Consider the following 15,161-nt stretch of genomic DNA (forward strand, 5'->3'; position numbering starts at 1 on the left):
CACGGAGAGGTTGGGGGGACACCATTGCTGCACACAAGTGGGCCAGGGTGGAAGCCGCAGTCTTGGAGAAGACCCTCCCTCAGCAACGAGATATCTTCCATAATGAACACAGCCTGTAGAAAATGTGGGGACAGGAATGATTGTAAGGCCCCCCCTACAGCGCTAGCTCTCCCCAAGAGTCCCGTGCCCAGTGTACATGATGGTCCTGGAACACTGATTTCTCCTGTGGTTTCTCACCATTTTGGGGGTCTCGTGGCTCATGTGTGCTTGCCTGGGTTCAGCCAGTTAGTGACAAGTATGTAAATAGTGGCTGTGTTTTAAATAAGTGGTCTCTGTGTTGCAAACAATACTGCTTCTGAAAAATGTTGCATTTTGGGTTCAGAGATATGACCTTGGGAGCCCCGCCTCCCTCTTTGTTATTGCCAGCTGAATGGCTGCGCAGAATTAGAAAGTGGCCATGAAGAACTAAAGAAGACTTTCTGTGTGAGGTCACGATGCACTCCGTGGCCAAAAAACCAAGAATTTAAGGAGTGGTGGGACAGCAAGAAGAAAGACCAAAAGGAGAATGTGGTGTGCCAGAATGAAGCAATGGAGCGGCTCTTAAATGTTATGGAGCACCAAGCGGACATGCTCCAGGCACCACTAGCACTGCAAACTGAGCAGCTCCACGCCCACCCTCCCCTGCAGCCGCTGTCACAAAACTCTTTCCCATGCACCCCCCAGACACAGCCCACACTTAACCTCCTGGCTCCAGTCTGTACCCACTACATACCACTCCTGCCCCATCACAGTCCAGCAATGCGGACTCTCAGTACCCATTGCTCTCAACACCTGTCCCTCTGTAGTTTAGCCCTGCTGAAGTACAGCACCTGCTGCACTGTACTCCAAAGGAGAAGGTTGGACATGATCCCTGGACATACACAAACTTTAACGGTCCCAGACCGCACCTCCTCCTGAGACCCTCCCTTCCCCCATCACCTATAGTGCTGATGTGTTTTGTTTTTTTTTGTTAAAAGAATTGTTTTGGTTTGAAAGCAATCTTTATTCCATTAATTGACAACAAACAGAGCCCTGCAAAGCAGCAGGCAATTTTCTTACACCTTCATAGTGCATCATCTGCACCAATCACAATCACCTCTTAGCACTACAAACACTGCACTTCTGAGCATAGCAACAAATATTAATGGTTTTCAGCTTCAAATTGCTGCCTCAAGGCATCCCTGATCCTTATGCCCCCATGCTGCGCCCTCTAGTAGCCCTGGTCTCTGGCTGTTGAAATTCAGCCTCCAGCCACTGAGCCTCAGCGGTCCAGCCCTGAGTGAGGCTTTCACCCTTCCCTTCACAAATATTAGGGAGCGTACAGCACGCGGCTATAAGCATAGGAATATTGTCATCAGCCAGGTCCAGCCTCCCATATAGGCAGCACCAGCGAGCCTTTAAACAGCCAAAAGCACACTCAACAGCCATTCTGCACTTGCTCAGCCTTTGCTGAATTGCTCCTTGCTCCATGTATGGCTTCGTAAGCCACGGCATTAAGGGGAAGTCAGGGTCTCCCAGGATCACAATGGGCATTTCGTCTGCCCCTACGGTGATTTTCTGGTCTGGGAGGGAAGTCCCTGCTTGCAGCTTCCTGAACAGGCCGGTGTTCCGAAAGAGGCATGAGTCATGCAACTTTCCAGACCAGCCTAGCTAGCATTCTTCCAGGATCCCAACAGGCTGAATACAGCAGGGGTTAGATCAGCTGAACTGCAGCGCTCAGGCTGTGCGGATTTTTCGTCCCCCCCAGTAGCTATTCTGCTCTAAACATTAAGCCTGGACCAGGCCTCAGCTAACAAATTCTTGTCTGATCTCCCTTCCCTATTGTTGCTATGAGTCTGGCCTAACAAGCTCCTCACATTTCTCTCACTCACCTGCCCTGGTTTTAGTGCGAAGCCAATGACAGCACTAGTGCAACCAGCGCAGCTGTTTGGGACTCAGGCCACCACCAAAGGGCAAAGTTGATGCAATTTGCGGGTGGTGCGAGCACCCGCCTTGCTGCAGCTTTTCTTTTTCTTTTATTTCTGATGATTTTAGACATACGCACGAGGCGGCACCGGGGGAATGGAGGGCGTGTAACAGCAACCAGAACCCCAGGAACCAGCCTTCGAAGGAGGCTGGGTTACGGCTCTGCAGACCCTCCGCCTAGACTCGCACCCGGCTCCCCGCGAGGAGGAACCGACGCTTGGAACTGGCGGGAAGGAGGCGGCTCAGCGTGCGGGTAAATGGGCGGCGATGACCCGGCGCCCTTCTCCTTTGGCTCTCCCCTCTGTCCGCTACTCCCCCCGCCTCCCCCGTGTTACGCCGCGCTGGGGCGGGGCGAGGTTATTTTTCTTCAGGGTTTCAATGCGAGCGCGTTGATTGATTGATTGATTTTTTTTTTAAAAACACGACGGGGGAGGCGGGGGCTACGGGGCTCCGCTCGTGGAGCTCGTTGCCTGTAGGATGAGCAGGGACATCCGACCGCCCCGACCCGCCAGCTCTCACTGACTGGCGTTGCTGCGGCCTGGTCTCTTCATCGGCCGGCGGGCGGGCGGCCTCAGCCCGGCGCGCGGGTGTTTTGAGTGCCCTGATTGCAGGCCGTGGCTGGGCAAAGCGGAGATAGAAGCCCGATGCTTTATTGGTCTGGCTGCTCTTTAAACAGGCACTGACAAGAGCGAGGGGTTTAAATACCTCCCCCCTGTGAAGGTTGTAAAACTTAACTTCCCCACCACGCCACCCCAGCAACGAAAAGACTCCAGCTCGCCAAATGGGGGCTGCAGCTTTGTTAAAATTCCTCCAGCCTTTAACAAACCAACCCGCCGTCGCCAGGGATTGAGAACCTGTTTATGACACAGGCATATGTTATTGCCTCCTCAGTCTTCCCACCCGGGTAAAGCAATAGGGAACTGAACTTGACAAGATTACTGTTCTCAAAGAGCTTCAGAGAGCAACTTCGCCCAATTCAATCCAACGTTTCCAGTTTCCTGTGTCCTTTTGTTGTTTTTTCCATCCATCCTGTAAGGTATAGTCTTTAACTTTGAATGGATTCATAAAGTTTAGAATATTTACATTGCTAAAATGTGCTAATAGCCTCTTAGCATCTGCACAAAGCAATAATTGAGCCCCAAACAATAAATATGTAGAAGTCCATTTATGCCTTTGCTTCCTGTCTGTGCTCTATGGTCAAGATCAGTCTCCCATACATAGATCTTGGCAGAATGAGACATTTTCTACCGCCCCTTTCTTTTCTTGATCCTGTATTTCATTCTTCTATCTATCCCTTCACTTAATCCTCTGAGTACTACTGTAATAATTTCCTTGCCATATATTAGTTTGTTGTATATTAGAAACACGCTACTATAGCATTTTATGATTCAAGGACCGTGGCAAACAAATTGAGTGACTTTTTTTGCGTTAGCTTTTCATTTCCATAGTGATCCCTGAAACTGATTATATATTACAATGACCACACTAATAATTGCTTCAGCTGGGAGAATAACTAGTGACTGTAGCCAGTAGTAAAGTTTATGGTGATGTGAGATAGGAAATCTACCCTCTACTGCATCAATCAATGGATGATGTACATTGTTGCCTTTTAACACAACAGTGGATTCCAACAAAATAAAGCTATTATTGACACACAAATAATTGTATTATTGCATTGCACATGTCTGACGTGTTTAGTAAGAGAATAACAATTTATTGTAAAGTGAAATATCTTGGTTTTTTTCTTATTTGTCCCTCTTATATTGTCTCTTATTTGTGTTGAGAACAAAAATGTAAAAATATAGTTCTAATTTTAAAAGTCTTTACATATATTTATATTGAGAATTAGTTTTAAGATGCTTGCTTATTGAATTTCTTACACCTCTTTTGTGTTTTCTCTTAAGCCTTAGTTAATGGGTTTTGCATTATATTGTACCTTTAGCATGATATTTCTTAGAAAATATTTCACTGAGTCTGTAGTAGCTAGTAGCAGGAGCAAATTTAGGCTGTATTGATTCCTTAGTGAGATTTGCATATAAGAAGTTCTTTCTGCAGCACATCATAATTTGTATTAGAGGCTAAGAAAGAATGGTGCTTTGGTAACAAATGATGCTTCCTCTGATTAATAAGACTAAGGATACATGTTAAGTGATGTATCAAAAAGGTTATATACACAAAATAAGTTTTTAATAACTTCAGCTGTGTGTGTAACTACCTGTGCACTGATTTGAACATTTACTAACAGTGTGAACGATTCCATAGTGTTCAGATTCTATTATTTTAGGCTTGAGAATCTAATTGCGTTCCTGCCAGTTTGTGTCACTTAGAGCAGCTCTTTTACACTGTTAACTTGAGTCAGGACTCAGAGTGGCATAGATGCAATCTTAGAATCTGGGAGCTGTGACCTGTTCATTACAGTTCACCTCTCTCCTTCCCTCAGTGCTATGAGCAGGTATCAATTGATCTCAAGTCAATGGAAGCTGATAAGTTACCAGCACTTTTGAAAATTAGCCACTTATTCGTGTGCCTAAATATGCATATAGGAGCCTAACATTAGGTACCCATATCTGAAAATCTTGGCTCCTTTATTTGTTTCTATGTTTTGGGCTAATTGCTTTTCAGAATTCAAAAAAGTCTTCCTAATTTTAATTTGTTGATTTCTTGCCATAGTTTATATTCTTTTTTGCCTAAATTGGGCTGGATCTGCATTTTTGAACAATACCTGTTTGGCTAGAAAAACCTCTTGAACTTTGTCATTTAACCATACTGCTTTTTTTATAACCGGTATATTACGGTATACATAAGTGGCTTCCATGATGAATCTAAAGATTTTAATTATCTAATTTTTTAATTTATGGTCTTCTTGAGTTGTTCCTTTTTTCAAAGTTTAATGTCAGTGTTAGATTGCAGTATGATGCCGTTTGTTGAGAATATTAAACTTAATTATATGGTGATTGTGATCACTGATGTTTACTGGCTGAATCATAGTGATTCATTGTTCAAAGTCCCATGTATTACATAGGGTTAAGTCAGAAGTAGCCTCTAGCTTTTTGTGCTGCACCAAGGAGCAATCTTTTAAGGTTGCATACAACATGGGTGGAAGAACTTTGCTGGCTTCTAACTGGAGGTAGTGGTAGAGGCTAAAACATCCACTGATAGGAACATAATGGCCAAATTATATTTGATAGACAGCACTGAAAGCCTGAGCCATAGGCATATGGATTGGCCAGTGATGCAAAATCATCAGCAAACAGGTTGCGGTAAGAAGTCTGCTGGCCATGAGGGGAAATTTTGTATAAATTGGGTTTTGGGGATTTAACAATTTTGGATTCTGAGTGAAAATAGAAACTGGAGCTCTGATTCGCCACTGCTTTACTCTCATCATCTATCGCAGTGGTTCCCAAACTTTTCGGCATCACGCCTTCTTTTTAATTTTCGATAAATCCTCACACCCCCCACCTCTCCTTTACCATCATCCAACCTCCCCGATCCTTGTCCCCTGACTGCCCCCTTCAAGGACCCCACCCCCTATCCAACCTCCCCTGCTCCCTGTCGCCTGACTGCCCTGACCCCATCCACACCCCCAGCCCCTGACAGGCCCCCTGGGACTCCCACTCCTATCCAACCCCCCCGCTTCCTGTCTTCTGACTGCTCCCCCCCGAACCTCCTCCCAACCCCCCTGCTCCCTGTCCCCTGACTGCCCCCCTGGGACCTCCTGCCTCTTATCCAACGCTCTGCTCCCCGCCCCCTTACCAGGCCGCTCAGAGCGGCAGGACTGGCTTAATGGAAAGCCTGGGAGGTGAGTGGGCTCAAGCTATGCTGCACACGCGGCGGTGTAGCTGCAGGGGAGAGTGGACAGGTGGGGAGGGGCCGGGGGCTAGCCTCCTTGGCCGGGAGCTTAAGGGCCAGGCAGCCTCGCACCCCCCTTGGAATTTCTTCATGCCCCCCAGAGGGTGCACCCCACAGTTTGGGAACCAATGATCTATAGCTTTGCCTGCAAACGAGTGCCAAGTGGATGTAAAACAATATAAAATCAGAATAGTATCATTTTACATCCAAAATGCACTCATTTAGCACAGGTGTAAGTGACAGCACAAGATGCAAATCAGGCCCCAAGCCTGCCCTAATAACAGAGGTTCCAGTCATTCCCTTCATATCCCTAAGTCTGCACCTGGTGCTACTTTTGTGTCACTAAATCTCCTTCCCCTGATGGGAAAACAGGTTCTGTGAGGTCACCCTCGCATTGCTTCTGACCCCATAGTTGTCTCCCAAAAAGTATTTCCAGATAGGGTTTATAATATGGCTCAGAGTTCCTAATTAGAACTACAGGAAGGCAGCATTGTTTAGTATGGTGTCAGCTAGGTGGCAGTATAGTGTATAAAACAAACACTGAAAGCTTTGGTATCATTCTATTGATAAAAATCAAGTAGATGTATTTTGATCAGGTTTCTGTAAAAAGATCCTAGTAGATATTTCTAGTTCTATAAAATGTGAGTAGAAGTGCTCCGCTTATTCTCAATAGCTCAAAAGACTGAAATAAATTAAAAAAATATTGAGGTTGATAGGTGGGGAAAGGATTAAATCATCTCACATCAATATGTTATAGGTCCCATATACAATTTAAAAAATTTGATAAAACAGAGTTTTATATTTCTATTTTTTGTTTTGGAATGGGTTAAAATAATTTCATTAAATTTTTCACAATCCTGTTTATGTATGCTTGAAAAGCCCTTCCCAAGTTGTAATTGTGTTCCTACCATATTCTTGACCTTTAGATACACTACACTATATTAAAGGAAAATTAGTGTTTCTGGAGTTATTTTGAGGGTATTGTAAATACATTTTAGTGTTCAGTAGATCTATGAAATTTGCTTATGTGATAGAAAAAATTATGAGAAAGTTTTAATTAAGATCTGGATTTCTAGGTTAACTAGTTTTCAAAAGATTTCATAAGAACTCAAACTATTAAAGGGAACTTCTTGAAGAGGAAGAGAGGTGGTCTCTCAGGTAGGCAGTTGAAAGCCATTATATATTCTTGTACCAGAGCATGAGGATTTGTATGGTGCAGGTATGTACCTGCAGGCTCTGCTGACAAAAATCTCTAATCAAAAACACATAGAAGTGCATGTATCCTTATGTGGAGCACCCATAGAGAAAAAACGTCTGAAGAACTCCTGTTCCTGTACATATATATAACCTCTCCTTACTCCAAATTATTCTCCAGGATCTCCAAGAGAGAAAAGCACAGTGTCACCTATAGGTAGCCTAGTTTATTTCTCCTCAAGTCCAGGGTGGATAAAAATCAATGATTTAAAAAAAAAATCAGATTTTTTTAATTTAAATTGGATTTTTTTTGATAAAATGCTTTTTGAGGAAAAAGCCTATCTAAAGATACATTATAGCTCAAAGATATCTCATCATGGAATAGGGATTATCAATTCTCTTTCTATAGTATGAGACAATATATTCATGTAATGTTTAAGAAACATTTTGTAAATGAGTTCTAATAGTTCATGGATTAGGGACCCAATTTTATGGGGTTCCAGGGGCTTCTGTATAGATTATTTAGGTTAATCTTTCTATCTACCCCATGGGGCTCAGTCTAGAAGATACCATCAGAGATGCTTAGTTTTGCAGTTCTCAAATTGTGGATTTGTCTCTCTAGAGATAACATGCTTGTTAACAGCAAAAATGTTTTTAAATAAATTAATATATAGAGTTGAGAAATAACAGACCTCAACCCAATTGTCCCTCTGCAAATTTGTGTACACAGAGTCAATCCCTTACCTCTCTCTAAGAGGGCAAAGTTTCAAAAAGTTCAATAAATAGAAGATTGTTGGAGGCGGAATAGATCTGGACAAGCAGAAGAAGTCTGGAGATAAATGTGAGAAGAGAGGGACAGGCAGTAGAAACAAAAGTGAAACTGTTTGAGAAGCATATTCCAGAAGTCTTTAGGTCTTTCTGAGTATAGGCTTCATTGGTTTGAGATCTACCATACCATTCTCTCACTAGAAGGGAAAACCTATAATGGCAGCAGGCTGTAAAAGAGACCCAGTTTGGGAATATTTTAATGAAGTTCCTCTACTTGTGGGTAAGACAGGCATGCATGCAAACAGTGCAACAAAGAAATGCAAGACCTGGTTGCCAGAATGAAACAACATCATGCATTCTCTTTCTCCTTTGTCTTGTCTGGGAGAGCCTCTCTACTGGTGTGGAAGAAGAGCCAAAGGCTACGCTTTCAGCTGTAAGCCATGGAAAGCACAAAGCAACCACTGTCCGTGCAGACCTAGGGTCTAGTGCAGAGTTGCTGTATAAAAATAACTCCCCTTATTTCGTGGACATTTAAGGCAGATTTACACAAGGTATTTATTGAACCAGTTTGCTGTCCCAGCCATGGTGAGTATGGCCCTGATGCATGAGTGCTGGACCGTCAGGTGTGTGTGCGCGCGCGTGCTTGCAATGGCGAGTGAGCACCATAAAATTTCTCTTCCCACCTTTCCCATATTTTCCCTGGTGCTGCTGTTGCTAGCCGTTGCCGGAGGCTTGAAACTACTACGGTCAATGCCGACCCCTGCCATCCAAACTACGGCCATGTTTTGGAAATCCTGGGTGAAGGGGCGTAAAATCGCAAAGGGAGAGAGTACATGCAGTATTGTTTGCAGTCCAAGCAGTTGAAATGAAAACTACCACTGCATCCCCTAGCTGATATCACTCTCCTGAGGGTAACCGAGGCGGCAAGGAACAGATGCCACAAGCATCTGGGTGTAGACTGGGTCCTTATTCTGCTATGTTGTGTACTGCGATGATGCCAGCCGAATTAATACTGGAATAGCATGGGAAAGTGTCCTATCACGGTGGAAGAAATAAAGCAGCCCTCTCGAGAAACCTTCTGCAACAGATTGCAGAGTACCTCCACGAAAGTTTCCTAGAGATCTTGTTATACCAATAAAATAAAAACCAGCAGGATCTTACTAAAGGGGATAAGACAAAATGTCACATTTATTGTAAATACAAAAAGAATCATATTAGGCAGTCAGTTATAGCTATAACATTTCATCCAGTTTCACATTCATTCATACGTTCGTGCATACACACACACAGGTTCTGCAGCTGCTGTATAGTTACCAGTCCTGAATCTAGCTTGAGTTCGTGGCTTGGGTTCGTAGCTTGTGGCGGCTAACTGGCCAAGAAAGCCGGGCACAAGGAAGAGCTGGGTCTCTGTTGGGCATGCACCGATGCCTTTCCATGTTGGCAGCAGAATGTTACCCTTCAAAGTCTTCCATCTCATCCATCCTTTTTATCGGCTTTAGTTTGAATCCAGAGTCTATAGGTCTTGCTGTGTCACGCTGCCTCTGGGTCCGGTGTGATTGATCACTCATCAATTGCAGACATGACTTTCAGCCTAGGACCTGGCTTTGACGTTTCTTCAATTGTACTTTTGTTCTTTTCTTTTGAGGGTGGACTCCCCTTACTTTGTCAGGGCTGTTGTGTTGGGTGTTTACACTTTATTTCATCAGGACAGGCTGGGGCTGGAGGTAGATTCCATCATCCATACATACCTCATTCACACATCTAAACTAATAAGATTACAGCAGGGTTTTGCAAAAATGAAGGTTGCAGCAAGCTTTTACAAAATGAAGTGAGCGTTTTAAAATGGAGTTTGGGACAAGTTAAAATGGAGTTTGAGTTACAATATGGAAAAGTGTAAGGAATGACAGTGAGCAGAAGTTACAATGTTGAAACAGTGTAAGTTTCAGCGATTTAAGCAGCAATTGGATTGAAAGTGAAACTCGATTAGCCAGTTATTGGGGTAACCGGTTTTATGAATGAATGTTGTTTCATTTATAAAACTTTGCTTATGAAGTTATATTAATAAAGTGAACAATTAAAAACACTGATCAGTTCTACAATCTCTATGGAGGTTTCTCGGACTATCCCTGTGTACATACAGTCTTTTACTTGGGGCACCCTCTCCCTTGCTGGTCCGGCCACTGGAAAGCAAATAGCCACTCTACCTCACCGTGTCTATTTTAATTAAAAATAGAATATAAGAAAATATGATGGGGTGTACCAACCCTGCACTGGTCCAGATAAAAGGAGGCAGTCAGCTCAATCAGGGTGGGTGACAGAGGAGGAAGGATGTACACCGTCGGTTCCTGCGGAGGTACCCGTGATGCTCCTGGCAGTAAAGCCCAAAGTCCCTGACTATGCTCCAGGCGACTCACTGACTGCAGAGACCATGGGGGAAGCCCAGCCACCACCCACTGAGGAGGCTACTGCCTGCTGTACGTCCCAGCCCAGAGGGAAGTAAGACCTATAGACTCTTTGCTTACCTTGCCTTGTCCAGGGTCTGCAGCTTGCTTGCTGTTTCACCCTGCCCAGGGGGCTAATTCCCCAAGTGACCCCATTGGTGATGGACTCAATATTTTCCACAGTTGTAGCTATAACACAGGATTGGGGTAGCCTTGTTCCTGTGGGCAACCCTGGGGTTGGAAGCTATTAGTTTGGAACAGGTAAATCTGGGAAAACTTTCCCCCTTAACAGCTGTATTTCTTTATTTCAATTAAAGCAGGATTGGTTGCTAAACCTGTGCACACTTCACTGGGATATAACATTTACAAGCATTTTTCATACAAAGATTCAGTTTCCTTAGGGCAAATGCCTTACATGGCTTTTCTCAGTGAGCTTATACTCACCAGCAACCAAATAAATAAGCATAATTATGTATGAAGGGGTACTACTTATTTAATTGATTCAGCTTGCACAGAAGTGTCATGAAAAGCCATACAGGGCATAACTAAAGGTATCTGAGTTTCTTGTATAAAAATGTTACTGTAATATTTTAAAAAAGCAGAAGTTTTTCAGACAAATCTGTTAAGTTTAAAAAAAGAAAATTTATACTTTTAAATCATTATTTCTTTTAAAAGATATTTTTATCAATTGTAATGATCAGAAGTTTTATCTAATATCAAAACCTACCAGTTGTGGTAAAATGATAGTGTGAAATTAATGCTGTTATACTATAACAATAAAGATGTGACTCGTATTTTATGTACACATGCATTCAAGTGTAGTGACAAATGGCTTCATGCTGTGTGATTAAATGCATATTAGCGTTTGCCCTAGGCATTTGGTTATTACCATCTTTACTTCATTACATTACCACACTGTATGGCCATATAATTTATAAGATAATACAGACATCACTTTGTTGCTGATAGGAATTATTCTGTTTTATGGATGGTGTCCTTTAATTTTGCCTTTCATGGATTATAAAATTGCTTAATATCTGCTGAAGTGAATCACTGGAGAAGCAAATAAAGATGTTGGCCTCCGGTCACAGTGTCATTTGTGATACTGGCAAAATCTTACAGGCTCATTTATCCCTGTACATGATTGATAACACTATGGGTTAAATGGAGAAAGCTTTGCTTCCATTAAAGGATCATCATGAATGAAGACCTCCCACTTAAAAGTCAGGCATGATGAGAAGACAAGAGACTATCTACAGGTCAAATTAAATAACTTAAATAATTTAAGTGGAATGACAGTGTAATTTGTCCATTCTGTGTTATTACCCTGACCCCTACCAGGCTCATAGGATAACTTACTTTCTAGTGTAGGGTATTTAAGATGTAATTTTTAATAAATGTTCAGATTTAAGTGCCATAAAGGTTTTTATAAGTGTGTTTTAATAAACAGATTTAATAATGTGTGTTTTAAAAAACGTCATTTTATCATGTTATATTTGTTAAACATAAAAACATAATAGAAAAGCAAGTGCAGTGAATGCTTCAAAGTGGGGATTTTAATCATTCTTTATCATTTTTATTTTTTTCATATTTATAATGTTGTCTTAAAGATGCACATTGTAAACTTTTTAAGCTTTTTTTTTACTCCAACTCTGTGACAAGCATGTTTGTGGCCAAGAATAGAAGGAGAATACATTTCTTTAGGGACATTTTTTATTGCACAAGAAACAATTTCTGTATTATCATACCAAATGACACGCAGTATTGTTTATCTTGTGGTTTTTATGGCTTTAAACAGTTGTATTAATTTGAGATGTTTATAGTAGACATTTAATTTGTCATTCCAGTATACATCTGATGATTTTCAATCTTTAAAAACATGTTTTAATAATTTAATATAATATGAATTTATTAACTTTAAACTTCATCAGATGTTTTCTGTCAGTAATTTGCTTGCTTTTCTTTTTGCTGTGCATCATCTATTCAACAAATTATAGAGCAAATGGTCAAGTTCTCATATTCCTCTGACTGGTGGGGAGGGTCACACAAGTATCACACTCAGCCTGGAGAATGAGGAGAGGGAGTAGGGTATAATATGCATCATACCTTTGCAGTTTCCAGTGGTTTCTTACAGAGCATTTTGTGGCAGTCTCAAAGGAGGCTTGCCTGACCTCCCTGTTGCAGAATGAGTGCAGATTATACATAAGAAATTGATACCTCACAATGGAGGGATGAGTGAAATTTCTGAGCTTCCACTTGGAAAAGCTTTTATCTTGACTCGCTGCCTTCGGGATGTGAAGTTTTCCTTGTCAAGTGCCTTTGCTGGGATCAGTTGGGTGAGGGAAAGCCAGTGGATGCCTCAGGTCCATTTTCTTCCATCCCTTAAAAATGATAAAGTTGATTTTTAAAAAAAAAATCACTGACAAAATTATTCCCAAAATTGCTTTTTTGATTAACAAGGAATTGGACTCTATCCTGCATAGACTAACACATATAACTTTAGAGACTAACCAATTTATTAGAGCATAAGCTTTCGTGAGCTACAGCTCACTTCATCAGATGCATCAGATGAAGTGAGCTGTAGCTCACGAAAGCTTATGCTCTAATAAATTGGTTAGTCTCTAAGGTGCCACAAGTACTCCTTTTCTTTTTGCGAATACAGACTAACACGGCTGTTACTCTGAAACATATAACTTTGCTCATTGACTTAAGTGAGGCTACTTTCGTGATTCAAGTTATTTACATGCATCAGTCTTTGCAGGATTGGGCCCTAAATTAGTCCATCACTTTCTTTGTGTACAGAATTTTTCACAGGAATTAATTTTTCTCTAAACATACCACACACAAGATTCTCCTATTTGGATTAGCATCCTCATGTCTGAAGCTGGTGGAATTCCAAAGCTCAGAGGGCTAGGTCTACAAAGGGACTTAGATGTTGTAACACTCAGCGTTTCAGTGCCTAGGCATCCTGCTGCCTAGTGGAATCCTCAGGCCTGAGATAGGTACCCAGGTTCCCAATATAATGCCTGGGAGGACAGTTAGGGGCCTAAGATAGGTGCCCTCAGAGGGGAGCAAGTTGTTTGGGGAGCAATCTAAGCTAGCGAGGAGCAAAATGCAGAGGAAAGCAATGGGACTTAGGGCTTAGATTCATAAAGATACTTAGGTGGCTAACTTCCATTGATATGGGCTTTTATGCTCCTGTCTCTCCTAGGGACTCTGAGCCATGAACCCTCTCCCTCACCTCTTTTTTGGGGAAAACCAGAGAGAGAGACCCCTTCCCCTCCATTATGCCCAATAGTTAAGGCACTTTGTTGTGAGGTGGGAGACTGGGTTCCAGTCCCTGCTCAAAATCAGGCAGAGCAGCGATTGGAATATGGGTCTCCCACCTCCCAGGAGAATGCCCTAACCACCAGGCTGTTGGGTATTTTGTGGGTGAGTCTCTCTCTTTATTTTTGGTGGAGTTGTTCCACTTTGTATAAATGATTAAATCTTCATTGGAATAGGAAATGTCTGAACCACCAGGCCGTAAGAGTCAGTCTGTCCATCTGGCCCAATGCATATTTAATTATTTATACAAAGTAGAACAGCTTCAACAGGAGAGATCGAGAGAGACCCACCCTAGAATAGCCAGTAGACCTGAACACAGGTCTTCACCTCCCAAGAGGTTAGGGTACTCTTCTAGGAGATAGGGAAACCTGGGATCAAGTCCCTGTGTCAAATCAGGCAAAGTAGGAGTTTGAATCTGGGATACACACATGTAAAATTCCCCTCTTTGGAGAACTGGTTTAGTAGGCATGCTTTGAGAATGCCTGAGTAGGGCTTGATTCAGTAGGCAATGGGTGGAATGCCTAGTTTAAAAATCCTGCAGGGACTTAAATGTGAGCTTGGGCTCCAACTTCCAAGCAACTTGTTAAGCTGGGGGTAGCGCCAGGATTTAAGTGGCTTTGCACATGTTCATGGGGAATATTTAGGCATCTACTGGGTTAGGTGGCAGCTAAGCAGTGTTTTTGGGAAAGTCATTAGACATTAGGTGCCTACAGAGGTAGTTAGGCAACTAAGTACTTTTGTGGATCTAGCCCAAAGAGTGAGCCTTATGTGACTGTGGTATTGGAACTGGAGCATGTATCAGGTCTCCTCATTTTACTTTATAGTCACAAAATCTTTGTCTTAAATCAGGACATAACATGATTAAAGATGGACTCAATAGTTTTATATCTACTATGACATGAGAGTAGGGTCTTTTAGTTATGTAACTGTTGATGACCTCTCTAACAGTAAAATAGTCTAGAAAGTTGTATTCCTTGTACTGCTTTATATATTTGTAGTGTACCTCTGAAATCTGGGGTCATTTCAAGTAATGAAGAAAAGAAAAATTATTTGCATTTATTATTGAGGGGTGGGGGCTGATTGTGCAGTTTTGGATTCAGTAGGAGTTTTGGCTAAATAAGGATTTGTCTGTCCTGAATTCTAGTGCCAGTTTTGTAAATTAAAAATAATTAAGCCTGTATTCTCTGTGCGAAAATGAATGTGTAACTGTGTAAATTAAAGTACAGAGTTTGGTTACTTGCACAATATTTGTTTGCACATTCAAACAGCCATTTGATGGTGCTTAATATGGATACATTTTTTTACACATGGATTTTGCCAGCAGATTTCAGCTTCTACTCTTGAAAATTTGGTCCTTTAATTCTACATATATTTTGTTAATGGAGTTGTCAAGGTTCCTCCCCCACTCTGAACTCTAGGGTACAGATGTGGGGACCTGCATGAAAAACCTCCTAAGCTTATCTTTACCAGCTTAGGTCAAAATTTCCCCAAGGTACAAAATATTCCACCCTTTGTCCTTGGATTGGCCGCTACTACCACCAAACTAATACTGGTTACTGGGGAAGAGCTGTTTGGACA

At 42.1% G+C, this 15,161-nt stretch overlaps 1 protein-coding gene across 1 annotated transcript in view; it reads left to right on the forward strand.

Annotated features, from left to right (window-relative positions):
* CCDC73 (coiled-coil domain containing 73) overlaps nucleotides 1–15,161 on the forward strand; it is a 242,138-nt gene that overhangs the window by 80,328 nt on the left and 146,649 nt on the right. The window contains exon 7 of the mRNA XM_084629795.1: nucleotides 2,074–2,257. The gene's annotated coding sequence lies outside the window, so the exon portion shown is untranslated. The remainder of the gene's footprint in view (nucleotides 1–2,073; nucleotides 2,258–15,161) is intronic.

This window comes from Lepidochelys olivacea (genome assembly GCF_965140295.1).
Source record: "Lepidochelys olivacea isolate rLepOli2 genome assembly, chromosome: 6".
NCBI classification, from domain to species: domain Eukaryota; kingdom Metazoa; phylum Chordata; order Testudines; family Cheloniidae; genus Lepidochelys; species Lepidochelys olivacea.